Genomic DNA, 12145 nt, shown 5'->3' on the forward strand with positions numbered 1-12145 from the left:
CAAACACACAAAGGTAGCCAACGCAACTAACTTCCCATAACCCATTTGTGTATCAAACACTACAATGTAGCGTGTATGTCATTTTCAAGCCTTCATGTAGATCTTTTCTTAGAAAATTAGTTCACATAAATACATAATTCTCCTTCATTGGCTGCAAATAAAAATCCTAAAAAACTAAAAATATCCCTTAATTCAACAAGATAACATAAATAAACTCTTCAGACACTGAAATGTCTCGCATTGGTTAAAAATAAAGGTCAATGATAGTTTATATGCAACACATACGCTTTTGTCCAATGATTAATATTCATCTAAAAATGAATTGGATTATAAATTTACATATAAAAATCGATTCTAAAATGGACAATACCTCAAAAACTCCTAAACTTAAGATAGAAGATAAACAAACAAATAAATAGATAAAGAAATAATCTAAATAAATAATGAGTTTTGTGTTTTATTCACAAAAAGAAAGTTGATACAATTTCCAAATATTTAAACAGAAAAATAAAATAAAAATTAAGGAGTAGTCCAGGGTGTCATATCCATAGGGTAACTACCCAAAACTCTCAAGAAAGACGTGAATTCCTGAACTTCAGCCAACGCGTTTTGTGCTCTAACTTCAGCCATTGAAGCTTCAAAATCAACATAAAACAAATACTCAAAGTGCTTCGCAGTTCCAACATTTGCATCATCAACAAGCCTAATCGGACGGTTACGATGAGGCCTTGATTCAATCTTCGTTAAACTAATATTCCTAAACGCAAAAGCTGAAAGCACTTTGAAAAGCACTGAAGTTCCTTTATCATGAGCGAAAACAATACTTGTTTTAAATGGACGATCCGTACGTGGAATTATTGGTTCTCGGGCCAACATAACGAATCGGGTCACGTTACTCGGGTCATCTTGAATTCCATCTGCTAAGATATTTAATCCATAAAGCTCGGCAGCACGGGCGCTGGCGATAGCTGCAGTGTCGCGGAGATTGTTAGTTGCAACAAACTCCGCGGCACCTGCTGTATCGTCAACTGCTTCACGTGCGACGTTGAGGCCGAGTTTTGTTAATGTGTGTTCGCATTGAGATAAAGCTTGTGGATGAGAGATGACACGTGTCAGATATTCTTTTCTGATTCCAGGGAGAGCGAGGAGACAGTGATGGACCGGAAGTTGAACTTCTCCGACGATGTGGAGACGGTGACGGAGGAGGAGGTCGTAATTACGGTGGATTGAACCGCCGAGGGAATTTTCCACCGGGAGAACGGCACGGTCGGCGATCCAAAGCTCGACGGCTTGAAACGCCACTTCGAATTGGTCGCAAGGAATTGCTTCGCAGTTTGGATAAGCTTTTCCGGCGGCGGCTTCGGAGTATGCTCCCGGGACTCCTTGGTAAGCGACGCGGAGGCTTGAGCCGTGCATCGGTGCCGGAGCTAGGTCGGAGATTGTTAACGGTTTTGGTGGAAGTGGCTTTGAAATTTCTCCGGTGAGGTTTCCGATGGGAACAAGCTGGAGATCGGTTATGTTTGTTTTGTGGCCGTTGATAGCTGCAAAGTTTTCATCGGCGCCGGTGTTGACGGCGGTGGAAGTGGAAGATTGTTCTTGTGAAACAACTTTGCTAGATAAGATAGCACATGAGCTTTGCCAATCGGTTCGGGTTGAACCGGATTCATAAATTGAACCGTAAGCACATTTGACAGAAACCCGGTTCGGACCGAGCCGGTTTGGAAATTTCCACGGCCGTGTTGTTGTTATGTGGTTGAAATTGAGGGTGTTGGAAGAGGGAGGTGGAGATAGAGTATTCATAATTGGAAATGGGGATGTTGAAAGCAATTGAATAAAGAACGGGAAAAAGTGTGTGTTATGAAATGAAATGAAGCTTGTGTTTTTCTCTTTTGGAGAAGGAAACAAGCTGAGAAAGAAGTGGAGGTGGTTAAGGGGTTTAAATATTATTGGAAGAGTGTACCAAGTCTTGAAGGGATGGTGCATATGGTCGTTCGGTCAAATCTCATACCTACCCCTTTTTTTTTTTATGTATTTAACTACCCACACACATATGTATGTATTTCTTTGATATATTTATTTTTATATAATAATATATGTTGATTGATGTTTCCTACGACCTTTCCTTCATCATCATTTTATTATTATAAGATAAAATGTACTAGTATCCTTGCAGTGTAACTTAAATTCTCTATGCGTATGATTATTTTTTTAATTATGGACTTGTTTTTATTTAGTTTAATTATGGGATTGGGGCTTTAATGTTATGATGTTTGGTTAAAAAATAAAAGAAAATACTCACTCCGTCCCTTAATGTAACCTTCCTTTGCTTTTTTCACATTTCTTAAGAAAAGTTGACAATGTAATTATTATGTCTGTTTTGTCTGTTAATATTACTATATTGTCCTTTGTTTATGTATTAAATTTGACTTTTTAAATTTCAAAACAAGTTAATAGTATTAATTAGGGGTATGTTTAGGAAAAAAATAATAAATGCATCTAATAATTTGAAAAGGGGTTTAGATTTAAGGACAAAAATAAAGTCAAATGAGTGGTTACATATATAGACGGAGGGAGTAATTGGTGCACATCTCATATGATGTATATATTTAAAGAGGACAAAATAAAAAGGTTAATTGTTTAAAGAGTAATGATATTTTGACAACAATTTGATGACAACTTTTGTGACAACCTTACTTTCCTTTCTTCTCATTGGTCAAAAACAATAAAGAGAGAAAAATGAAGAGAGATGATAAATACATCATGTGAGTATGAGAGAGAAAGTTGTACAGAAGTTGTCATAAAATGGTTGTACAAATATCATTTCTCTTGTTTAAATTGATCATGTAATATATACTATCTTTGAAAAATAACTCTGTAAATAAAAAACACACATTCTAATTTTGTAATTTGAGATTCTTTCTATTTTTGACCCTATAATATACACATAGTCTGAAAAAGTGATCGTTAGGTTTAAATTTTTCATGATTTTTCTTAGGTATGTTCAGAACATTAAAATATGGCTTTACACAAAAAAAATAGATTTTTTTCAGACTAGGGACAGATTAATTATGAATTTTTATTCTGCATAATTATGAATTTATTAAACAATTTATAATTAATTTGTCTTTCATTGATTAAACAGATTAATTATGAATTGTTTAGTTACTTATATATAGAGAGATACTTTTGTTGGTATTGAAAATGAGAAAATCATTCAATATTTCTAGAATATGGAGAATCGTAGAAGATAATTATGATGTATATTTATGCTTTCGAAAGTGAAATATAATATCGGTCTTGTTAACTTGTGCCCTAAGGGCACAAGATAAGAAACTAAATAAAGAAATTTAACCTTGAAAATTGTGCATTCATAATCTTAAAAGTTTAAAAACTTATATTTTCAATACAATATTTATTGTTTATTTTTATTTTAAGATCCATATTTTGTGCCTTAAGGGCACAAGTTAATATTTCTCATAATATATATATATATATATATATATGGTGCCCCCACTTTCCAAAATTTCTGGATCCGTCACTGTTCTCATCTAGGACTCCATGTGATTATAACGCCTCTTAGGCCATTGAAGTCGACAACGGCTATCCATTCAGACTTGTTGGGGGGTTGTTGGGTGTAACAGTCTATCACTACTTTCCCTCGAGGCCTTCTTGTTGAAATTTGGGATCTGAGTACTCATCCTTACAAAGCTGACCTGTAAGGTGAGGAGTGTCTCTTTTTTATAAACTCTTATCTATCCAACGTGAGACTTGAGTTTTTCCCAATACACCCCCACAAGCCCATCACTCTTGGGCATGGTGCGTGTATATAAATGGTGAATGACCTGATCAATAGGTTGTGATACCATGTTAGAATTTGTGGTTGAGCCTAACACACAATCCCACAAACCGGTTTGTAAGGTGAGGAATGTCTCCTTTTTTTAAACTTTTATCAAAAGTTCTATCTATTTGACGTGGGACTTGGGATTTTTCCCAATACTCACATAATAATTTGTAGCTACAACCGTTCTTGAACTCTTGCGGCATTGCCCATGGCAACAACTCCCTATATTCTTTGCAAGAGACCATTCCCTCACAATCAATGCTCCTTCTTGCTACAAAGGCACTTTTGAAACTAGGAAGATTTCTTCTAGTAAGATGACAAACAAAGTCTAGCAAGGGCAAGCCTAAATCTCTACTTCCACCGTCATAACCTGTAGCTCTAAAGCTAGAGTATAGTATATCTAAAGTGCGCTTTTGTCTATATATATATATATATATATATATATATATATATATATATATATATATATATATATATATATATATATATAGGGATTTGCTAGAACACACCAACTAGTTTTTATGTGGGAGTGTTTTAGCAAAGCTACACCTTAGGGTGTATTTAACCACTTTTTAGTTATTTACTTGCTAAAATACTCCTTCTAATAAATAAGTGGGTGTATCCTAGCAAATGCATGTAGGATTTGCTAGAACACACCCACTTGTTTTTGTTAGAAGGTGTGTTATAGCAGCATACACCTTAAGGTGTATTTATTAACTTTTTAGTTATAACTTGCTAAAACACTCCCACATAAAAACTAGTGGGTGTGTTCTAGCAAACCCCATGTATATATACACACACATACATGCCAACCAATACACAACTTCTTTCTCTGATACCTCCCAATCTCATTATGTTCTTTCACTAATTTGAGTGTCAGTCTACTTTCATGGCAACAAAACGCTGCTCTCCAATCCAACCAACGTTCGCTTTTATCAGATCTTCTTAAATTATTATCAATGAGTGGAGGTTGAGTAGAAGACAAGTAGGATAAAATAAGAAATGATTTCCTCATTTATTCTTATAGAATAAAATTTAACATACAAACAAATAAAATATGGGAGTTTAGTTCTCATCTAGCAAAATATATACTATGAATATATTGAAATTGAATGATTTTTTGATTAATGGAATGATAGACTTCTTCTCATGACACTACATGACACAATATTATTTGGTCCAACATGATATTAATTATATTTTAAAATAGCAGGAAAAGAAAAAGTGCGGTGATTAACATGACAAAAGATTTCAACCAAAATGTATGAGTATTGTTGAGTTTCATTATTGTGAATTTATATGTTAAATGTCTAAAATGCCTAAAGGAGAAGACAAAAATTTAAGAGTTTTTCTTTTGTAAATGTGATTGGTTATATAAGAATGTTTTTTACTTTCTGAAGATGAATTCAATGAAAAAGTCAAGAAATGTGAGACTTTAGATGAAGGGCTATAATGTTTTGACAAAGTGGGTACACATCTAAGTCTTCGTCGAGTAGTCTGAAGGAGAAATAATTTAATTCGAGAGTTATTATAAATATAGGGTCAAATACCTCCATGAGTCCTTTAAGTTTCACGTTTGTTTTAGATAGGTCCTTTAAGTTTATAAGGTTTCAGATAGGTCCTTTAAGTTTCGAATTTGTTTCGGATAGGTCATTTCTGTCAACCTCCGTTAAGCCAAAGTTGTTATGTCCGTTAAGCCAAAGCCGATATGTTCGTTAAGTGGGTGAGGTGGTTCTCTCTGACACTTGACATCAATTTTTTCCCCAACCAGATCAACTTTGGCTTAACGAACATATCAACTTTGGCTTAACGGAGGTTGATAGAAAGGACCTATCTGAAACAAACTCGAAACTTAAAAGACATATCTGAAACCTTAGAAACTTAAAGGACCTATCCGAAACAAACTCGAAACTTAAAGGATCTATCTGGAATCTTAGAAACTTAAATGATCTATCTGAAACAAACATAAAACTTAAAGGACCTGGGAAGGTATTTGGCCTAAATATAGAGTAAGTTTGAGTTTTATTCACCATAACTACTACACTATGTATCGAGGGTGGGGATATAGTTATGTGTCATCAAAGAATTTGCAATTTTCTCCTTGTAAAAATTGCAATTGTGCAATAGAGCTTCCAATTTTCTCACGTAAAAATTGCAGGCAGGGTAATAAAAGATTTTATTGTGAGATTATGGATATACAAATGAAGTGTTGAACCACATTAAACTTGGAAGTTGTCTTTTATCATTTCTTTTGTAAAATAAGGAGATTGAAAGCTCAACTGTTTAAAAGTTACATATTATTCCCTTCGTCCTAAATTATATGACGATTTAGTAATTTCACATGTATTAAGAATAAATTTTTAGAATAAATATATTTCCTTTACAATAATTTAGAATAAATTTTTATAAAATGACATAATTTGGAATGGATGGAGTAATATAATACAAAAAAATCCTAAAAAAATGGTATAAAAGATACAAGGAAATTAATTTCCTTTTCCTACGTATAAAATCAAGAAAACTATCTTAATTACTTAAAAATTGCAGAATTTCTCAATTGATGTAATAAAATATCAAGAACAGATCTCGTTTGACTTTTCAAACAATCATGATTGAGTCTTACTAGTTTGTAGTCAAACCAAAGCTGCGCTTACATTACATAGATACCAGCTGACCAAATAAGACTACATTTTGAGTCTTATTTGTTTTCTTATACAAGACTCATATCAATATGACCCTCTTGATAAAAAAATAAACAAAACGACTCATATGATCCTGATATTATATTAGTTATTTCCTGCATAAAAAAATAAATTGTTGCGTTCAAAATATTGTAAAACAATTACACGGTCAACCAATTATATTCTTTCGATCATTAAAAGACTTTGACTTTTATTATATCTAATTTTAAAAAATAATTTATGATTTGGTTGGTAGGATAAAAATTTCTACATCGTCAATATATCAAAATTATCTATCTCTCTCTATTTTATATATTTAGAACGGTAAGTGATTTTTTTTTTCGAGAGAGAGGATTGGTGTAAATAGTAGTCTAAAGATTATGATCATGCTATTTTGAGTCTGGTAATAGTCTCTCATACACATTGTTTATGATAGAAGTTTGAAGGTGAAAGAGAGAGTTTTCGTCTTTTAAGTCTTAAGCAAGATTGCCGGATAAAGAACGTAAGGAAAAATTGTTGGCAATAGCAAATAAAAAGAAATTATTGAGGCAAGAATGGATTGTGAATTGATTCTAAAATGATTCAGTTATGGAATCCGTCTGTTATTTTATACTATCTCCGTCCCATATTAGATGATTTATTTGACAATGTGTAGTATTAATTTAAAATACTTTGATCGTATTTTTTCACTGATATATAAAGATAAATAATATCATATAAGATGTTGTCGGATTCGTCTCGATGAATAATTTAAAATATTAAATTTTCATAATTTTTTTTTAATTGATAATTACATACTCCCTCCGGTCCTATTTACAAGAGCCAATTTACTTTTAAGATAAATTAAATAGTTTATGTATTTGGTTTAGGTTCTTGACTATATACATATATTATTCAATGTATCTAAAAAGTCAACTTTCTCTTGTCAATGGGACCAGAGGGAGTATTAAGAATTCAAAATATGCATTGGTACGTGTGACAGAGTCAACTGTGTCACTTAATATGAAACAGAGGGAGTAGTATATTATCATTTTCATATTCTAGGTAATGAGAATGACCATTCATTGCGTTGTGCAAGGAAAGGAGAATGATATTATATGATATAATCGTTTTGTTCAAATGATATTATACGATATAATCGTTTTAGTTAGTCTTTTCTGCTTAAATCTTGATGTACATTCTTTGCAAAAATCAAAGTATCACGTCAAAGTCCAACGATCGAATTATTTGGTGAATGAACTCAAACCTAAATTAGTCAATGACCAAGAAGAAAAGTCTCGACCATCATCATTCACCCCAAGTATATTAAGAGAATAAAATCAATAGATAATTATCTTTCCCAAAATTTATGACATAGACTCTCTAGTCACTATTATAAGCTGTCTATCTGGTAAGAGACCGATGTAGGCAATGGTGGCGAAAAGTGCTCTGGTACGGTGGCGACGAGTCTTCATGGTGGAACGAAAGATGCCTGCAGGCACGTTATCACTTTAACGCTCAAGTCAGTATTGAGACTGAAAAAGAGTGTGTAAAAAGTATGGATAAAGTGAATCATACCTTGAGGGCGAAACTAACTCACCCTTATATGGACGTGTGTGAGAATAACCGCCTCCGTAAGATGCGGCGTGTGATTAGGAGGCGGTTAGATAACACATGTATGGTATCTGATGGATGTTTTAATCCATGTGTCACAATAGAATTGGCTTTTTGATCGGTTCAGAACAGAAACAAAACATTATTTTTTTAATTTTATTGAATAACTAGTGTATCTAGTTTATGATAGTGGCTAGATACTACATCAGTTAAATCTTTACGGCTAAAAAGAAATAAAGAAGATGACACACTAAAAATAAATTTTGCCTCTTAGTTTTTAAACGGTATTTAGCCTCCATCAATCAATAGTAATGATATGTTTATTAATAGTATCACATACTACTATATTGAACTATAAATATGATTTTATTTTCTTAATATGCCCTAATCACTTGGCAGAAATCAATGGCAGACAGTGTGATCAATAATGAATTAGTGCCATAATTACCACATTGACCAATTTAGAACCTAGCAACTGCTGTGGTTTTGGTTTTACCGACAACTAACATGAGCTTTTAAAAATAAATTTTTGGTAGCCTTTTTTTTTTTTTGAAGGAAAATTTTTGGTAGCCTTGTTTTCCTTCTTAGGATGAATGTACGTTATGATCTAACACAACTACACAAGTGATTGATGCATGGTTCATATGAGTGCTATAAATTTCGAATCACTAATTTTGACTCTTATTTTAAAAGAAAAAACACAGAAATAAATTTTAAGTCGAATACGTGATTAGTAATATTTTATTAGGTAATGCTATTCACTGCCTCGGGGCACTGGTTAAGAAACAATAAAATGAATGGGTTCCACTTAATTTAAGTTAATTAAAGTGAAAATTTGGTCAACTTAATTAAAATAGGAAAGGATGTATTCTTGTAACCAAAAAAAAAGGAAAGGATGTATTCAATACTCTTTAAATGACAGCATCAATACACGCATATGTTACCTTTGCTTCTCTTTCTAGCTTCTCAATTTCTTAAGTAATAGTATACTGCATCTCTCTTTCCTGCAGGTTCCGCTCTTGTTTGATTTTTATTTTTTTACACTCATTCTTTTATATATTTTTTTTGTCTGGATGGGGTTTGAATTGGCTCTTTCTATTATATTGGTATATGCATTCGTATAGTATATTAAAAACTTCTTGTCTTTCAAAATTTAGGTACTATTCAAGTTTTTTTATTTTTTTTTATTTTACCTTCTTGTTTTAATATGTTATTGTGTTTTTCTTGAGGGAAATATGTTATTGTTTTTACATCTTGTCTTTATAGTAAAATTCACAGGAGGAAGATTTTTTTTTTTGTTAAGACATGAAAGGAAGCAAGTGGATTAAAAAAACATGATTCGAAAAAAGTTCACAGGAAAAACAAATGAAAGGAAGCCCGTGCTGTGTAGCTATCTTTCTAAAGAGTATTAAATGCAGCATTTTCCTAAGTTGACTAACATTTCACTTTAATTGAGCTAAATTAAATAGGATCATTAATTTTATTGTTTCTTAACCGGTGTCCCGGGGGCACCGGTTAGCAGCACCCTATTTTATTAAACATCACGACTCTAATATTAATATCTTAAAAATCGATTGATTCGACCTATTACCTAAATTTTGATTATTTGACATTTGAGTGGTTTGACCGCCGTTTCATCTAAATAAGATGGTAAGATTTAAGTAACTCATTTGGATTGGTTTGGTGGCCTGTGATTTTGGAGTAGTCTTCTTCTTAAGATTTTATATTCAATTCTCTCCGGTATCAATTTGAGTCGGTTAGTTTAGCTTCTTAAATTCTCCCCGGTATCAATTTGAGTCGGTTAGTTTAGCTTCTTAAAAAATGCGAATGAAAAAATTAGTTACTCTTCTAACTTTCTAACAAATACTAGTATTAAGTTTGACCCTACCATAGAAAATTTCTCATTTTTCTACAAAATACAATTTACGCTTTTGTAGCCGTCGATGTTCAACGTGGTTTTAGATACTTTGTATCTAATATTGAAAAAACATATTAATGTTAAAAAATGGGAATCTTGATTAAGAAATTGGTAACAAGTACATTGGCTGTTTCAATAAAAAAGAATTGGTAACAAGTTTTTAAAAAAAAGAATAACTGGTAACATTTAATCTACCTCATTTTTCCTAAGTTTTTTAAAAAGAATACATATATATTTTACCAAACATTTTTTTTTTAAGGAAGATTTACCAAACATAAGAGTTAGTATATGCTTACATTTTCTATATACATGCATCTTTCATTTATTTCAAGCAATAAAAAAATTCAATGCCCAAAATAATAGAACACGTATTGATGGAGTAGGTAAATTGAATCCTGGAGAAAATTCAAATACAGTAGAAACTCTTTAATTTAATACTCGGTAAATTAATAAATTCTCTAAAATAATAAATTTATCCGGTCCCAACTTGGGTCAATGTAAAAAATTGAAAAACTCGATAAAATAATAAGATAATAATTTTTCGGGAGATCCCTTTATAATTTTCGGTCCCAAGAAAATCATAAATTAATAATTCATAGAAACTGAAAAAAAAATATATTAAGAATACACTGAACACATTTGTTCCTCTTGTTTACATTTACTGTACTTCAAAAGTCATTATTGATTTCCAATGCATATGAACACAATAGTTACTAATTTACATTGAGTCTCAAGGTTCGCTGCAACGTAATTCTAAGAGGCATAGACTAATTTGCCTTTTTGTTTGGTATGTACAGTATAATTACTTAAAAACTCTTTAAATTAATATTTATTAATTTATCGATAAATTAATAACTCTCTAAATTAATAAATTTCTCCGGTCCTGACATTATTAATTTATAGAGTTTTAACTGTACAAATTACAACAAGTAACATGTCTTTCCATATGTGGCAACCATCAATGTTTACAGATGTTACCTATTGGTTAAGTTCAATTAATTAATTTATCATTCCCTCAAGTATACTTTAACACGTTGTATAACCAAAGATTAAGCAAATCATTCCCTCCAGTATATACTTTAACACATTATATTAACGATTTACATTACATGACTTATAACCAGTTTGCACTTTGCACTCTATTTCAAAATCTAAATTTTCTTATGTAACTGACGACAGTGAAACTTCATGTATAATCTTTTTAGTCTCGAATATAAGGAAAGGAAAGGAAAGGAAAACTAATATTCGTACTTTTATTTTTGTTTAAAATGTCAAAAAAGGAATTTCCATTATATTTAGTGGTAAAATATCTTTCAATTAGAATAATTATTGTTTTTCATTGACTCTAATTTTATTTATACAGGACAAGTGACTAATAAGTTGAAAGTTAGCTAAAATGTCTACGGATCCTTTAATTGACCACCATCACATATAAACATCAAATTTGCACATTAATCTTTTTTTCCCCAAGAATCCATAGCCAACCTATTTGTATATATAGTATTTCAGATTTAAATACTCCAGAGGGAGTACTTGTAAGAAAAAGGGACATCAATTTGGCTCAAATTTAGACCAACTACATGTACTTTTTTAGTTTATGTAATTCAAGTGATCTAATTAACTGAATGTTAAGATTTGGGCTAAAATATGGTTTTAGTCCTGCAAATATGCCTCGTTTTGATTTTAGTCCCTGCAAAAAAAAATGTTTTTGGTCCCTGCAAATTTTTTTGTTTTTTAAAATAGTCTCTGACCCCATTTTTGTGATGATTTGCATACGTGACACATGATGACTGAACCCATTTTGTAGTTTTTGGTCCCTGCAAAATATTTTGTTTTTTAAAAAGGTCCTTGCAAAATATTTTGTTTTTGAAAATAGTCCCTCCAGGGACTATTTTAAAAACAAAAAATTTTGCAGGGACCAAAAACAATTTTTTTTTACATGGACTAAAACCAAAACGAGGCATATTGGCAAGGACTAAAATCATATTTTAGCCTAAGATTTGATAATGGAATCTATGGACTGAACATTTTTCACAAGTAGATACTTATCTCAAATATTTAGATCGAACCATTTGATATTTCAAATGTTAATAAAAACATTTTTATCTTGTA

General features: G+C 31.6%; 1 pseudogene across 1 annotated transcript; it reads right to left on the minus strand.

Annotated features, from left to right (window-relative positions):
• Positions 1–433: 433 nt before the first annotated feature.
• Positions 434–2195, minus strand: LOC146950159 (arogenate dehydratase/prephenate dehydratase 6, chloroplastic pseudogene; annotated as a pseudogene). Its single transcript, XR_015027450.1, has one exon. The product of XR_015027450.1 is annotated as an arogenate dehydratase/prephenate dehydratase 6, chloroplastic pseudogene (transcript).
• Between the last annotated feature and the right edge of the window lie 9950 nt (positions 2196–12145).

The sequence above is a fragment of the Medicago sativa genome, chromosome 2, assembly GCF_051527215.1.
Source record: "Medicago sativa cultivar Bolivia chromosome 2, Bolivia_mono, whole genome shotgun sequence".
Classification (NCBI taxonomy): Eukaryota; Viridiplantae; Streptophyta; class Magnoliopsida; order Fabales; family Fabaceae; genus Medicago; species Medicago sativa.